Here is a 13,654-nt window from a genome sequence, read left to right as displayed (position 1 = left end):
TTAAAATTCTAAACTTTTTGAAAATGTAAATTTTTTTAAATTCTGAATAGTTTTTGAAAAATGAAACAAAATTTGAAATTATGAATACTTTTTAAAAATTTAAATATATCTAGACGTGGTCTGGTGGGTGGCGACGAGGGTCTGGTCAGCATGGCTACGTCAATGCAGGTGCATGAGATGAGCATGGCTAAGGTGTAACACCCCGGACACACCTGCCGGTGGTCGTTACTCCTGGCGGGATCTAGACTGGCCCCACAGATCAATACTAGTTTTTTCTGCGCACTTTGTCCTCACTCGTGCGCACCCGGGAGCAACTTTCCGGTTGGTCACCCATCCGGGGATTACTCCAAGCTGAGCACACTTAACTTTGGAGTTCTTTCCGAATGGCTCCCAAAAAAGAAGGAATTCCTTATTGATATGAGTAGTCTATCATCCCTAATAAGACAGGCTATCACATAAGAGCCCTTTTTTTGCATCGGATGGGAATAGCCTAGGTGAGCCCATGCACCTTACCAAACAAGCAAAAGTGGATTAGATTGGGAACTTTTGCCCTCATGCACCCTACCAAACACATCCAAAATTCTTGACATCCTCTCTTCCCATCAAACCTGGCCAAATAGGCCGGCCCGGCCCGATGCACTATAAACGTGCCTGGCACGACACGGCCACCGAGGCACATTTAGTAAGCGGGCTGTGACATGCAGGCCCACGTGATGCGCCTCTAGGCCCAAACACAACCTATTTACTAAACGGGCTGGCACGTTGGCCTGTTTAGCACGTTGGGCTGCACATTTCCAGCCTGTTGGGTTGTATTTTACATGTATATAATAAACGGGCCGTGTCGTGCTGGCCCGCGTGCCCGGCCTCCAGGCCAGGCACGACCCAAGGCATGCCGTGTGCCGGGCACGACCCGTTCAACCCGTCTTGTGCCTGGCCCATGGGCCATGGCGGGCCGTGCCGGCGTGCTCGCGGGCTGGCCTGGTTGGCCCGACCCGTTTAGCCAGCTGTAGTTCCCACCACTATGTCATCTAGCTCATCATCCTGCAACTCCAAGTGCTTTGTCAGCTCATCCAAGTTCCCCTCCACCGCTTTCTTCCCCACCGCCCGTGAAGAACTTGACGCCCCTTCCATGAGAGGAGGCGATAGCCACTCTCTGGATCAACTAGTGCGAGAAAAAAACATTGGTGATAAACTCTCACCAGAGATCGAGATTGCCAGCGGAGTAGTAAACCCTAAAACAAGGTCAGGCATCGTTTTTTTGTGTGTGTGTGTGGAATTCAACCGATTTTTTTTAGCCAATTATGTTCCAATTTTTTCCTTTTTATAGAAAATCCATTTTTGTTGTTGAGAAAATCCAAATTTTCCCTCTTTTGAGGAATGCCCACACTTTATTAATTCAAAGCAAAATTCAAAGGGGTCATGTGTAGTTAATAGCCACGAGAGGGGTCATTTGGTTAGGAAAATCCAATTTTTTTCCTAGACCAGGACCAGAGAAACGACGGCCCAAGAGTCACCGACGGCCCATCGAGGCCGAAACGCTCAACTAAACCGGCCCCAAATCGATCCACCCTTCTCTCCCCGCCGCGGCGCAACTCCTCTGGCGGCCGGCGAGCGAGCAGAGATGAACGCCGCTGCTCCCGCCTCCCCTCTCACCTTCTTACTCTTCCTCAATCCAATCTGCCGGCGGGGAATTTCGGATTCCAGCGCGAAGGGGCGCATCGGTGATCCTTCGGCGCGCGGCTGCGATAGAGCTCGTCCCTCCTCTTCCACGGCCACCAATGGCGCAGGTCCCTTTCCTCCTCGAACGCTCGCTCAGGGTGCTCCGTTCCTCAGCCGGTGAACCCCCGTCTCTTCCACGGCAGCGGCACAGGCCGCATCTTGAGCCTCCCTTCTCTTCCACGACAAGCGGCACAAGCAACATGTTTTCTAGGGTTTTGTTTTCTTTGTTTTTTTTTTTTGTAAATTAATTAGTCTGGTAGATTTGGAGAGAAGGGAATTGCAGATTTGGAAAGGATGAACATCCAAATTAAGCAGATTTGATTTGTCTTTCTGTTCTGAACATGGCACTGAACTTCACAAATTTACCTTTCTGTTCTGAACTGCAGATTTGTCTCATTGCCAACATATCTGCATAAGCTACATCCAAATTAAGCAGTACCAGTCCCCAAAAAAATTACTTGGCCAGTGAAAGAAGCCAGTATTCTGCGTTTCTGTTCGATCTACTACAGGTAATTGTGTCTTATGTTGTGCAGTGCACACCATCAATTTTCGTTGTTGTATATGTTCTACTTCAAATATGTGTGCCTAGACCCTGTTAAAGTGATCTTTCCTTTTGCTGTCTCGTGTAAGTGAAGAATATGAGAGAAGGAATTGGACCCTGACTGTGCAGGCACTAGGCAGAGCTGTTTTATGCAATGTTGTTGTCACAGTAGCATATATCCGTAGGGAGAGGAAACCAAGAGAGTACATCATAAGTCATTGCCTTGCCATGGAATATTAAAAACTTGCTGACTGCCTGTTCATATTATGGTATCCACAAGAACCTGCCTATCCTGTATGTTTTAGCATGCTCCACACAAATAGATTAATTAATTTCTCTAAGTATGCTTCTCCTGCTATCAGTTCCTGAATAATTATACCACCATGTGTGTGGAGTGTCTTGTAGTGCTCCACACAAATAGATAAATTATTTTCTATGAGTATGCTTATCCTTTTATCAGCTCCTGGAGAATTATACTGATGACGCGTGCTTTATTTGCAAGATTTATATGTCTTAAGCAAGAACTTATTAGATCGAGATGATTGCATATAAGAAGATCGATCTTGCCTCTTATGCAGTCTGGTAGATTTGGAAAGAAAGGAATTGCAGATTTTATTTGGACAAAGAGAGAAAGGCCTCCATGCCCATAGTATCTTCTATGTGCAGGTGTCCTACCGACTGCAAGACCAGTTCGAGCTTGCTTCTATAAATGAATAATTGAATACGCTGCATCTCTCTGTTTTCTGTCACTCTCGTGCTCCTGATTGGTGATGGGATGATCTGGTGTCACATGCAACTTTCAGATTTAGGAACATGTCCGCACAATTATCCGATTATTATCGGTTCTGATTAATTTGACGAGTGTCATGTGCCTATTCAAATCGTGGTGCTCTGCTATGCTCTTGATGAGCTGATAGAGTGTTTTGATTGTACTCTGGTGATAATGCAGGAGGATTTGGAAGGAGAGATGGATGTTCTCTTGGATTCAAGCAATGATGGGACGATTGCTCTTTCAACATATTCTATTAGCAAGGATGGCAAGTGAAAGTGGGAGCGACTGGATCACTATTCCTATCATGCATTGTAGACATGATGCATTGAACATATGTCTGACAATTGTCCTTGGTAAGTAGTTGCTACTTGCTATTACACTTTAGTAAAATAGTATTTTTTTGGGTCCAAACAGTACCGCTCAGTGCTTAAATGTTGGTTCCTGTAATGAAATCCTACATGTGGAAGTTCTCATCTACAGTAGGGCACATGATCGGAAAGGGGTTTTTATGGCCGATCTGGGTAGGTCTACAAACTTATATAGCTATCCTTGAACATATCTTATGGTTAAATTCAAAAGAGAAGAAACTTGATTGTTTGGATGTCCATGTAAATACCAGGAAACAAAATATACAAAGTTACACATGACATCTTCACAGGGGATGCACATGTGTGAATAACTGAATACCATTGAACTGCTTCAAAAATACGATTCGTGGAAGTTTCCAGATCCCAATCATGCTACACATAAAGGGGCAATATTGTAATGTCAAAGTGATAAGTTATGTGCATGGTTAATATATTAAGGGCCTTGCTGGCCATAAGATTTAACACAAACCTTACTTTGTTATGCATAACGGATCTGCTTCACTCGAAAGTACTGGAATTGTATTTATTTATTTAGTACCCGTTGCAATGCAGTCTCTTTCGCTAGTATATCTTAAAAGTGGAAACGAAAAAAAAAACAGTGAAGTGTACGATGGCTACAACCAACTAGTGATCGTTTCTTTTTCAGAATTCAAACTGGCGATCATAACTTTCTTCTTTTTGAGAACTAACTAGCGATCAGATAGGTATACTATACCAGTGACCAGACCTCCACCGAAAACCCCAGCGATCAAACCATACAGGGCTGGCCCACCATGGGGTAGATGCGGGGCGAGATCTAGACACACCTTAGTTGGAGATGTCTTCGAGACAGGAAGGGCATGCATGCTGCTGTCTTTTGTTCACGATGGATGCTATGGTTCCTGTGATGTGCTGGGGATCATGTGAATCATCTCATAATTGAGCATTGGTCATCTGGTTGCTACTGCTCTAATCTAGTTGGTTATGTTGCTCTGCTGGGTTTAGGATGTCTAACTGGGTCATTGAGCCAGTTGCCATTGCTCTAATTGTATATGCATATAACATGATTACTAGCAATCCTTTGTATTGCAAATGTGTTCTGCACATTAGCAGACCATGTTGATGTACAGGGATTTAGTTCTTATATGAACATGAGCTGATTTTCTTATCTCTGCTAAGGAATTCTTCTTGTATGAGTTTCAGTTTATGATGTTCTGTGCACTGACCGATTGATACGCTTCTGTGAGAAGAAAGAAAATCACTCATTCCTAGCTGTGTATGCGTGTATTGACAAACAAGTTGGTTATTGTCAAGGTGTCTTTCTGCCTCCTATTTGCATAGAATGCTTATATTTATTACCTCAGCTAGGTCGCTGTTGCTGTACCTTACCTCAACTAGGTCTCCCCATGTTTTCTCCAATCTCAAGTCCATCATTTCTTGTTTTGTTTTTCGATTGACCTCAAGATTATTTATTGCCCTTATGCAGCAGGATTCGATTCGGTACAAGACCATCACCGAGGCAGACGTGACAAGGGGTTCATCGTGCCAGGCACCTCGGTGCTGCTTCGCTTCGGTGCGACGGCGGCAGCGGCTACAGAAACAGCTATGGTGAGCTCCTCTCCTCACCTCCAGTGGTTGCTCTGAGCTCGACTTGGCCATTGTGCCATGGCTATGTCTGGTTAGGCTGCTACAGGTACGCCCTTGTATAATGATGGTGCTACTCTTTGTTTGTTTGTTCGTTTCTCTGCCTTGCTGCCTGCCTGATAGAAACCTGCTGAATATATGTCCTTGAGCAGCAACTGATAGAATATATATAGGTCATGTTCATGTTGATTTCCATCCCACTCAAAGTCTGAAACACTTCTTCGCACTCAACAACTAGGCAGCACACCTGAATATATATGCACATATGTATGTAGTTTCCCACTACACACATGGAGCAGTCTTGTTAGTTTCGGGATGTAGTATCACCACTTAATTTGTTCCCTGCTTGCCTCCATGAAATTCGGACTGCATATATGTGGTCTATGTACCATCCATGATATGCACTCGCATCCTCAACTCATGTTGGTACTGTTTTATTTCCAAGGATGCCTTCCTACTCCTGCTAGTTTAGTTGTCGTGTGGCCGTGTTTCCAGGATGATGAAATTCCGAATATCTGGTTGTGGCGTGTTGCTCTCTTTTGACACTAATTTTATATCACTACAATTGTTCATACAACATGGAGGGCCGGTACGGATGCCATGGATGCTGCAAGGTTGCTTGTCCTAGTATGTCTTGCTTGCCCATTTAGTATGTATATCACTTCATTCAATTAAGGAAGGCATTTCCGACAGCGTCATGGTAAGAAGTCGTCTCAAGAAGAGTGGCGCTAGAATAACCATAGAGGTTAATAGAAGGAAGCGGGCGAGCACAGAAGCTATAGGTTGAGTTGGAGGCGGTGCGTTACAAACAGAATTAGTCATGGTATTCGAGGGAGATGGCGCATTAGAAGAATCCACAACACGTTGACGACCAATGCGGTAAGAAGAGGATGAGGGGGAATCAAAGGGAAGCCTCAAGGGACGAGAGAGGTTTGAGGCAGTCTCAGGTAATGAACAAGGTGAGGAAGCCATGGGTGACGATGGCATGGGATCTCAACACTAGTACAGGAAGACACGGTGGGAGGGGTGGTGTGATAGGTATATCTGGAGAAGTGAGGAAATAAATATCGTCAATGGGAGGATGGACGTGGATAGAAAGGATGAGACTCATCAACTAACGAGCTGCCTCAAGAAAGTGATCATGCTTCGCTCATCAACACCAGTTTGAGCATGAGCACCAGGAGAAGAGAATTGAGCAAGTGTGCCTTGCTCAGCAAGGAATCCGCACATCATATGAGAGAAATACTCATGAGTAGAATCTTCACCGAAGACACTGATAGGAGTGGAAAACTGGGTATGAACCATGGCGATAAACTTCTTACAGATAGATAAGATCCCATTACAAGAAGATATAAAATATATCCATGTATGTCGAGAGTAATCATCTATAAAGATAATATAGTAGCGATGGCCTCCTATCGAGGCAAAGGAAGCTAGAACCCGAACATTAGAGTGAACAAGATCGAAAGGATGTTGATACACCGTCTCGCTATGAGGATGAAGTAACTGAACCTGTTTACCAAGCTGACAAACTTGACAGTTTAAAGACACAACACCCAAGACAGATCCAAGAAAACCACGTCAAACTAAAGATGAGGGACGAGAGCCATACAAGTGACCATCGGTGTTGCAACATAGAGACGGTAGCCGAGGAAACAGAGGCGAAGAGCCGAAGAGACTAGCGGCGGTGTCAGCATGGCAGGTGAAGCCAGACAAGCTCCCGGAGGTCCTGGGAATCACTACGCCGAGGGCCAACACAAAGTAGGGAACCCGTGTGGCGATCCTAATCTAACCACCTAAAATGAGCAAACGAAGGAACATGACAAGACAAAGTGCTAATAGTGCCTCGACTATTGAATGGGATGGAAATATCATCAGCAGTAAGAACATGAACATGAGAATCTATAGGTTTGAATGGAGGACAAACCGGAATAATCATGAGTCATATGAAAAGACGCTCCAGTATGAAGGATCCATAGAAAGATGTGCTTCTAGCCTAGAAATGAGTTAAGTGCCCAACCTCGTGGTAGCGAACTTATATGATACTTTTTGGACATTTCTAATAATAGCATTTTGGCCTATGGAATAGTGTCTTATAGAATACCACGAGGGAAAACTGGGACGAGCAACTCAGCAGGGTTCCTATTCGCAAGTTAAAGTGAAGAAAAGACAGAGGATGGCAAGGGGGTGCTGCTCCTGACAGTGTTTTCATTGCTTCCACGTACCTCTCTTGCATTTTCCATTTCTTGCCGACCCGACTTGGCATCCTTCCCCTGTTTGTGGGTTGTGTGTCACGGACTTGATTCCGCATTCCACGTTCCCTTGCTGGGCGTCCCTGGCCTTGGTGACAGGTAGCGTCGTGCTCCTGGGTGCTTTGCGTCCTCGCGTAAGACGGAGACGGTGCCAACTGCCGTGCTCTTGCTCCGCCAGTGGTGGTGCCTGAGCTTGTGGCTATTGGGACAACCTTCAGGGGAGCACGGGATGTAGGAACAAGGCAGCACACAAAGCAACTTGCAGCTAGGTAAAGGATTCCTTGCCGGACTGGCGTGTAGTGGAGAGTACACGGGAGGTGTGGTTAAAGGGTGAAAACGCTGTTGGGAGTGTACTGCCGATGTCGTCAGTCTTTGGACCCAGAGCTGAGCGAAGAGGGGATGGCGATAAGGAAGCGGGGAAGATGGGAAGAGGGAGCTGGAAGGAGAAAGACATCATCCGCCGTGACGGTGAACGGTTGTGGGCATGGTACCTATTGTGTTGTGTGGGTGTGTTTGGTTGTTATTGGCAAGGCACTCTCCTATGTGTGTTGTCGTCATGTAGTCCGGGATCCTTTGTGTGGCTCATTGGTGGTGAAAGCCCTGCACTTACTATGGTTGGCGTCGATAACGATGGCGACCTTGCCCGTTGTTTCCTTCTTGAAGGCCTCGTTGTGGTGCTACGTCCCTCGCCGTCGTGATTGTCCAGTTGGCAAGGTTGATTTGTAGTCAGGCTTTATGGATGTTAGAGCGGCGACTTTAGACGGTGGTTGTATGTCGAGGCAGCGACATTGGTTACAGGTTAATGGGTAGGTCAGTGGATCTACATTGCATGGGTGGCGTCTATATGCTACGAGGGTAGCGAGTTCATCGGCACGGCCAAAGTGATCTGTGGGTTTGGTCTTGGTGGCGTCTATATGCTACGAGGGTAGCGAGTTCATAGCATAAAGAAGGAACACGACAAGACAAAGTGCTAAGAGTGCCTTGACTATCGAATGGGAGGGAAGTGCCATCAGCAGTAAGAACATGAACATGAGAATCTAGAGGGATGAATGGAGGACAAACTAGAAGAATCACGAGTTATATGAAAATACGCTCCAGTATCAAGGATCCATCGAAATATACCCAACTGTGTAAAAAGTGGTCTAACACACTGAAGTCTCGTAATCTCCAGCATCGTGAGGGATTCAACTGAAGAGGTCAACGAAGAAGCATCAGGCGACGAGGAATCAGAAGCAGTAATTAGGTATCGAAGTTGTGCAATCTCTTGCGCGGTGAAGGACACTACTGAAATGGTCGACGTAGATTCACCAGAAGAGTGGCCGCCTCCACCACCTGTGTGAGCCGCTAGAGGTGTAGTTCGACAAATACCGGTTGTAGAAGTCGGTGGAGGAGACGGCACCGCAAGCACAAAAGCACCAAGCGCGATGAGAAGGCGCATTTGTGAGACGTAGCTGGTGGAGTGATGTGCAACAACGCTATCGACGTAAGCCTTGAGGGGACGCTGTGTAGAGTTACCATCACCATCTGCAGAGGTCACGAGAGGTGTCACTATGGAGCCACCACCACTGCCTGCAAAAGCCATGGGGGTAGCAACGTCATAGGTGAGGAACACGAAGCACCGGCAGACCGATAGACGACGCATGTGTGAGATGGGGTAAGCATAGGAACACCCTAAGAAATCATCGGACAACAAGAGACTGTCCAAATTGTGCCTGTTTTTTCTTCTACCGTTTTCTTTTACAGAACAATCTTAGAGAGCTTAGAGCATCAAAGAGCAGCGTATAGGGCGCGCATAGTAGGGGCATGGTCCCCAAAGAAGCCAATTGGCGGGATGGGTTGCCGAGTCTTAAGGTTCGGGTGCGAAATGCTGCATGTAGCAAAAGAGGGAGTTGGGACTGTGACCTGCAGCAGCGGACGTGTCAAAGATCGCGCCTCTTGGAGCGGTGGGACGCCGGCCTCCCGGAGATGGTAGTGAGGCACTGACCTTCTGTACATGGCGACGAGGCGCGGCCTCCTGAAGATATTGAAGAGGCACCTTGCGATTGCGAGCATGGCGGAAGTGGCCAGAAGGGGCGAGAGAGATGGAGGCGGAGGCACCGAGCTCTGAAGTGCACGACGGGCGCGGCGGCCTGTGGGAATTCACCGAGGCGGTAGAGGCCTAGATGAAGGAGAGACGAGGCCGACCTCTTGGAGATGGTGGCAAGGCGCGGCTTCCTGGAGCGGTTGGCACCAACCTCCTTGGGATGGAGGTGAGGCATCAGCCTCCTAGAGATGGCGATGAGGCGTGACCTCTTGAAGATGTTGGGGAGGTAGCTTGTTGCGAGCGTGATGGAGGGAGAGGTACTGAGCTCATAAGGGCACGACAGGAGTGGCGACTTGTGGGAATTCTCCGGGACGGGATAGGCCTGGATGACAAAGGAGAGACAACCCCGACTTGGAGGCAGTGAAGCGATGACAAGAAAAATTGATCGAGGTGTACTAGCCTGAGAAAAAATGATCTGGAACTTAGATCGAGATCGACAGAGAGGAGCACGAGTTGTGTGTGTGAGGAAGAAAACCTAGCTCTAATACCATGTTAGGAATATGCAACTTGTATTCCAAGGTGGCCATAGGCTAAACACGTACATATGTGATGAAGAAAGCCCCTTGTATAATGTGAAAATACAAAGGGCACATGACTATAATATACTATTACTCATAACATGTTGAACACCCGGGCATTGTGTACCTTCCATATGTCTAAAATGCGAGCAACATTGTTGACTCGAGTCCACAGTGCGTCGAAGGCGGAATGGCCGCCTGACAGCCAATCGACCAGTTGGAAAGGGAAACGTCGCCCCCTTGGGGCAGTGCTGATGTTGAAGAGGTGATCACCAATTTCTAGATTGTCGTCAAGGAGAGCTGGTGAATAGGTGTTGAGCTCTCTTAGGGGCACTGAAGCAGAGGGTGCAGGCGATGTGGATGTCTATACCGTGGCGGTGACGATGTCAGTAGACCATAAACAATACTCCAGATATGTGCCAACCGCGTGTGGCTGCAATTGCAATCCTTGCAATCCAAAGCCAAGCATCATTGAGTCATTGTGGTGAAGAAGAGGACGAGGGGAAATCACCGGAGAAGCCTAAGGTTACGAGCGAGGTGAGGTAGCCTCAGGTAACGAATGAGGTGGGGAAGCTACAGGTGATGACGGACTAGTGTCTACAAGATTAGTACTAGAAGACACAGTGGGATGGGTGGAGGAGGACAATACATGGGTGATGGGTGTATCGGGAGATATTGGGAAAGAAATTTAACTCATAAAGTATGAGAGGGTCATTAGGCAGCCTTGTTGCTCCCATGAAATTATTCATTGAAAGCGACCCGCGGCTATTGTAGCTAGAGAAAAAATCGGGACGAATCGATCCCCACCTGGACACAATGGGATGGGTGGAGGAGGACAATACATGGGTGATGGGTGTATCGGGAAAAATGAGGAAAGAAATTTAACTCATAAAGTATGAGAGGGTCATTAGGCAGCCTTGTTGCTCCCGTGAAATTATTCATTGAAAGCGACCCGCGGCTATTGTAGCTAGAGAAAAAATTGGGACGAATCGATCCCCACCTGGACATGAGCCCAGGGGCCGACTCCACTCCTCATTGCCCTGGACCATGACCTAACCCGGGTTTCCCCTAGGACCCTCCTTCCATCTTGCCCCCGCCGCTTCCTCTCTTCTCCCTTGCACCGCCCATCTCTGGCGCCTCTCCCATGCCCTTGCCCTCATTGTCGTGAGCTCTGCCGTTCGCTGCCCCGAGCTCTGCCCTTTTCTTCTTGCGGGGCTGCCGGTGTAGCTCCTCCTCCCACGCGGCCTCCACCGACATTATTTCTTCCTGAGCTCGACCTTGTCCATGGCTGCAAGCCACCACGGACTCCTTCCGCTTCTTCCAGACGGCCAACACGTTTGTGCGCGATTAGCTCGCATTTTCATGGCCTCCAACTGCACAGGTGAGTCCCAAACCGTCTCTCTTTCTCTCCCTGCTCCCTGCATTTTGTGGAATCAGGAGCGGAAGAAGCAGCGAGCGAGTTGGTGGCAGCTCCGGGTGGCTTCGTGTGACTGCTGCGCTGATTGTGGCTTCGTCAGCCGGCGGCAGGGTTGCGGCCTGTATCGTGCAGCTAAGGTGTCGAGCGACAGCTAGGGTTTTCGGTGGCGGGCAGCAATAGAAGTTCATCTGACCTTCGTTCCTGCAGCATGGTTCAAATCAATTAAAGGTAAAACTCACCTTCATAACATTTCTTTTGTTTTGTACTAAAACTACTACTTTGTGGAAGCAGCACAGCCTTCTATAGATGAATTATTTATTTTCTTCTATGAGATTGGTCTAATAAATTACTCCGCTGCAGACCTGAGATTCAGTTGTAGAAGCTGCAGACAACCAGCACCGGCGAGGCACAGAAGAAGTTTCCACGGTCAGGTCTACATTGAGGCAAGGCCATGTCAAGGACACCACGGCCATCGAAAACGACTGCCAATAAGGTGCAAATAGGATACTTTTGCTTACTGGATACATTATCTTCCAAGTTATTTCAGAGATCTAATAATGCGGTTCCAAGCACTAAGAACCCAAAAAGGCTGCTTTAAACTTTAATATATAATATATATTCAGGGTTTGTCTACTTGCTTCAAAATTGGACTGAGACTTTTGCTTGCTGATAAAATCCTTCAATTCGTATAAGTTTCCCTTCATTACATGCTTATTGTTCCTTCACAAAAGAATGTTTTACATTTCCAAAGGTTACTAAGTTAATAGGATGGTGGTAACCGTTGGTAAAATTATTGACTCGTTCCCTCTTTTCATCTTCTCAGTATTTCTGCTACTGTTGACCTTCCTTATTCACATGTTTCTTTAGTTTGTACCTTTGAACACGTGCAGGTTCCATCCAACCTGTATGGGAATGATCATTGAGCAGGCCAAAAAGTTACATAATTTCCTGTGCTCGGATTGTGCTAAAGAAAACGACACAAAGAGACCTTCAAATTCATATACCAGAGTTCACCAAGTTCTGATTCTAAAGCCAGTGATTTAAGTCCCTTTTCTTGACTGTACAGTTTATCGATATTCTGCTTGCGGATAGCTATATGCCTTTATCTTATCTTTTTAAATTTAGTTTCAAGAATTTCATTTCCAAAGCTGGTGGTTCATGCCTTTGTTTTTTCAGTATTCCTCGGAAAATGTTTGGTGTTTGACTAAGCAAGTACTCATGTGTAGTTAAAATTTCCTGTCATGAGGTGGTGTTCATTACTAGGTTCAAAGTATGCTCAGATTATCTTCCAAATCATGATGATGATGGCTTTTTCTATCAGCCTGCCCTTAGGTACACTGGAGATGCAGTTCAATCTCATTGTTAAGTTTAGACATATAATTATGTGTCTTGAATTCTTTTTATTTTATATTTTTATATGAAATAAATCATCTGTAGCATACTTGGTTTCCCATATTGTTTTTAATTATGGATTTAGGCTGCGTTCGGTTTGTAGGATTTTCGCAGGAATCTAGAAGGAATACTGTTCATGGAGGTTTATTTTCCTTTGTGGTGTTCGGAATGCAGGGATCACCTAGAGTAATTTAAAGTAAACCGGCCTTCCGATGCTGATTCCAGAGGAAATGAAACATCTGCCTGGAGCTCATTTTTTCGCGGAAGACCGAGGCGAGGTGCCTTATGCCTTGGCAGTTAGCATAGAGACCTAGTTAAAATAAGCTGATGTGTCGATGCATGTAGGACTACATATTATTGAGATATTAGTTCTTCTTGCTGTGGTGGTTCCCTGCAGTTTGCCATCACAACTACTTGCACAAGAGGCGTTTCTACTCCTATGTGGTTTGCTTGATTTGTGTATGACTGAGCATCTTTCCTAATTTAGCTCATTATAGTTTCACTGAAGACTGACAGACATCTTCGAGACCAACAGGACAAAAAAGAATGAAAATCATCATCCATTAAGGTGTTTTATTCAAATTCCACAATCGGCGATCACACACAGAACAGAGAGTTCGTACTTTTCTTTTTGGTCCATGATGACGTGTGTGTCCGTAATGAAACAGAGGACTGGAATTGATAATAAACTGGTTTAGCAGTAATTATCTTATTATTCAGTTTCCGTTTGCCTGATCTTCCTTTTGGTACACTCATTTTCTGAAAGTTTTTCTTGTCAAGTGTCTGTCAAAGTGGTTGTCACTGTATACATATAGGCTATATTTTGAGCAACCTGGCAGGCAAGAATGTTATAGTGTGCTGCACTGTCTCTCTGTATATGTTCTCTGCCAGGATTTTGTGGCACGATGCATACATGCTATTTGACATGTGATTCTCCTGTCCTTAGAAGCATGTGGTTTGTCCTGATTT

The 13,654-nt window shown here is 46.1% G+C and overlaps 1 long non-coding RNA gene across 5 annotated transcripts; it reads left to right on the top strand.

The window, feature by feature from the left end:
* The first annotated feature begins 1,316 nt into the window (after nucleotides 1–1,316).
* LOC109748733 (uncharacterized) lies at nucleotides 1,317–13,389 on the top strand. 5 transcript variants are annotated; one of them, XR_006664937.2, is made up of 6 exons: nucleotides 1,317–1,787; nucleotides 2,106–2,228; nucleotides 3,210–3,385; nucleotides 4,866–11,521; nucleotides 11,654–11,786; nucleotides 12,184–13,389. It is a non-coding gene; the product is annotated as an uncharacterized lncRNA (long non-coding RNA). The 5 variants fall into 5 exon arrangements; XR_006664938.2 differs by having other exon boundaries at nucleotides 1,317–1,836; XR_006664939.2 differs by having other exon boundaries at nucleotides 1,317–2,228; nucleotides 4,869–11,521.
* The last annotated feature ends 265 nt before the right edge of the window (nucleotides 13,390–13,654 follow it).

The sequence above is a fragment of the Aegilops tauschii genome, chromosome 6, assembly GCF_002575655.3.
Source record: "Aegilops tauschii subsp. strangulata cultivar AL8/78 chromosome 6, Aet v6.0, whole genome shotgun sequence".
NCBI lineage: Eukaryota > Viridiplantae > Streptophyta > Magnoliopsida > Poales > Poaceae > Aegilops > Aegilops tauschii.
The sequence above is the reverse complement of the archived record's forward strand: the minus strand, read 5'-3'. Positions and strand labels throughout refer to the sequence as shown.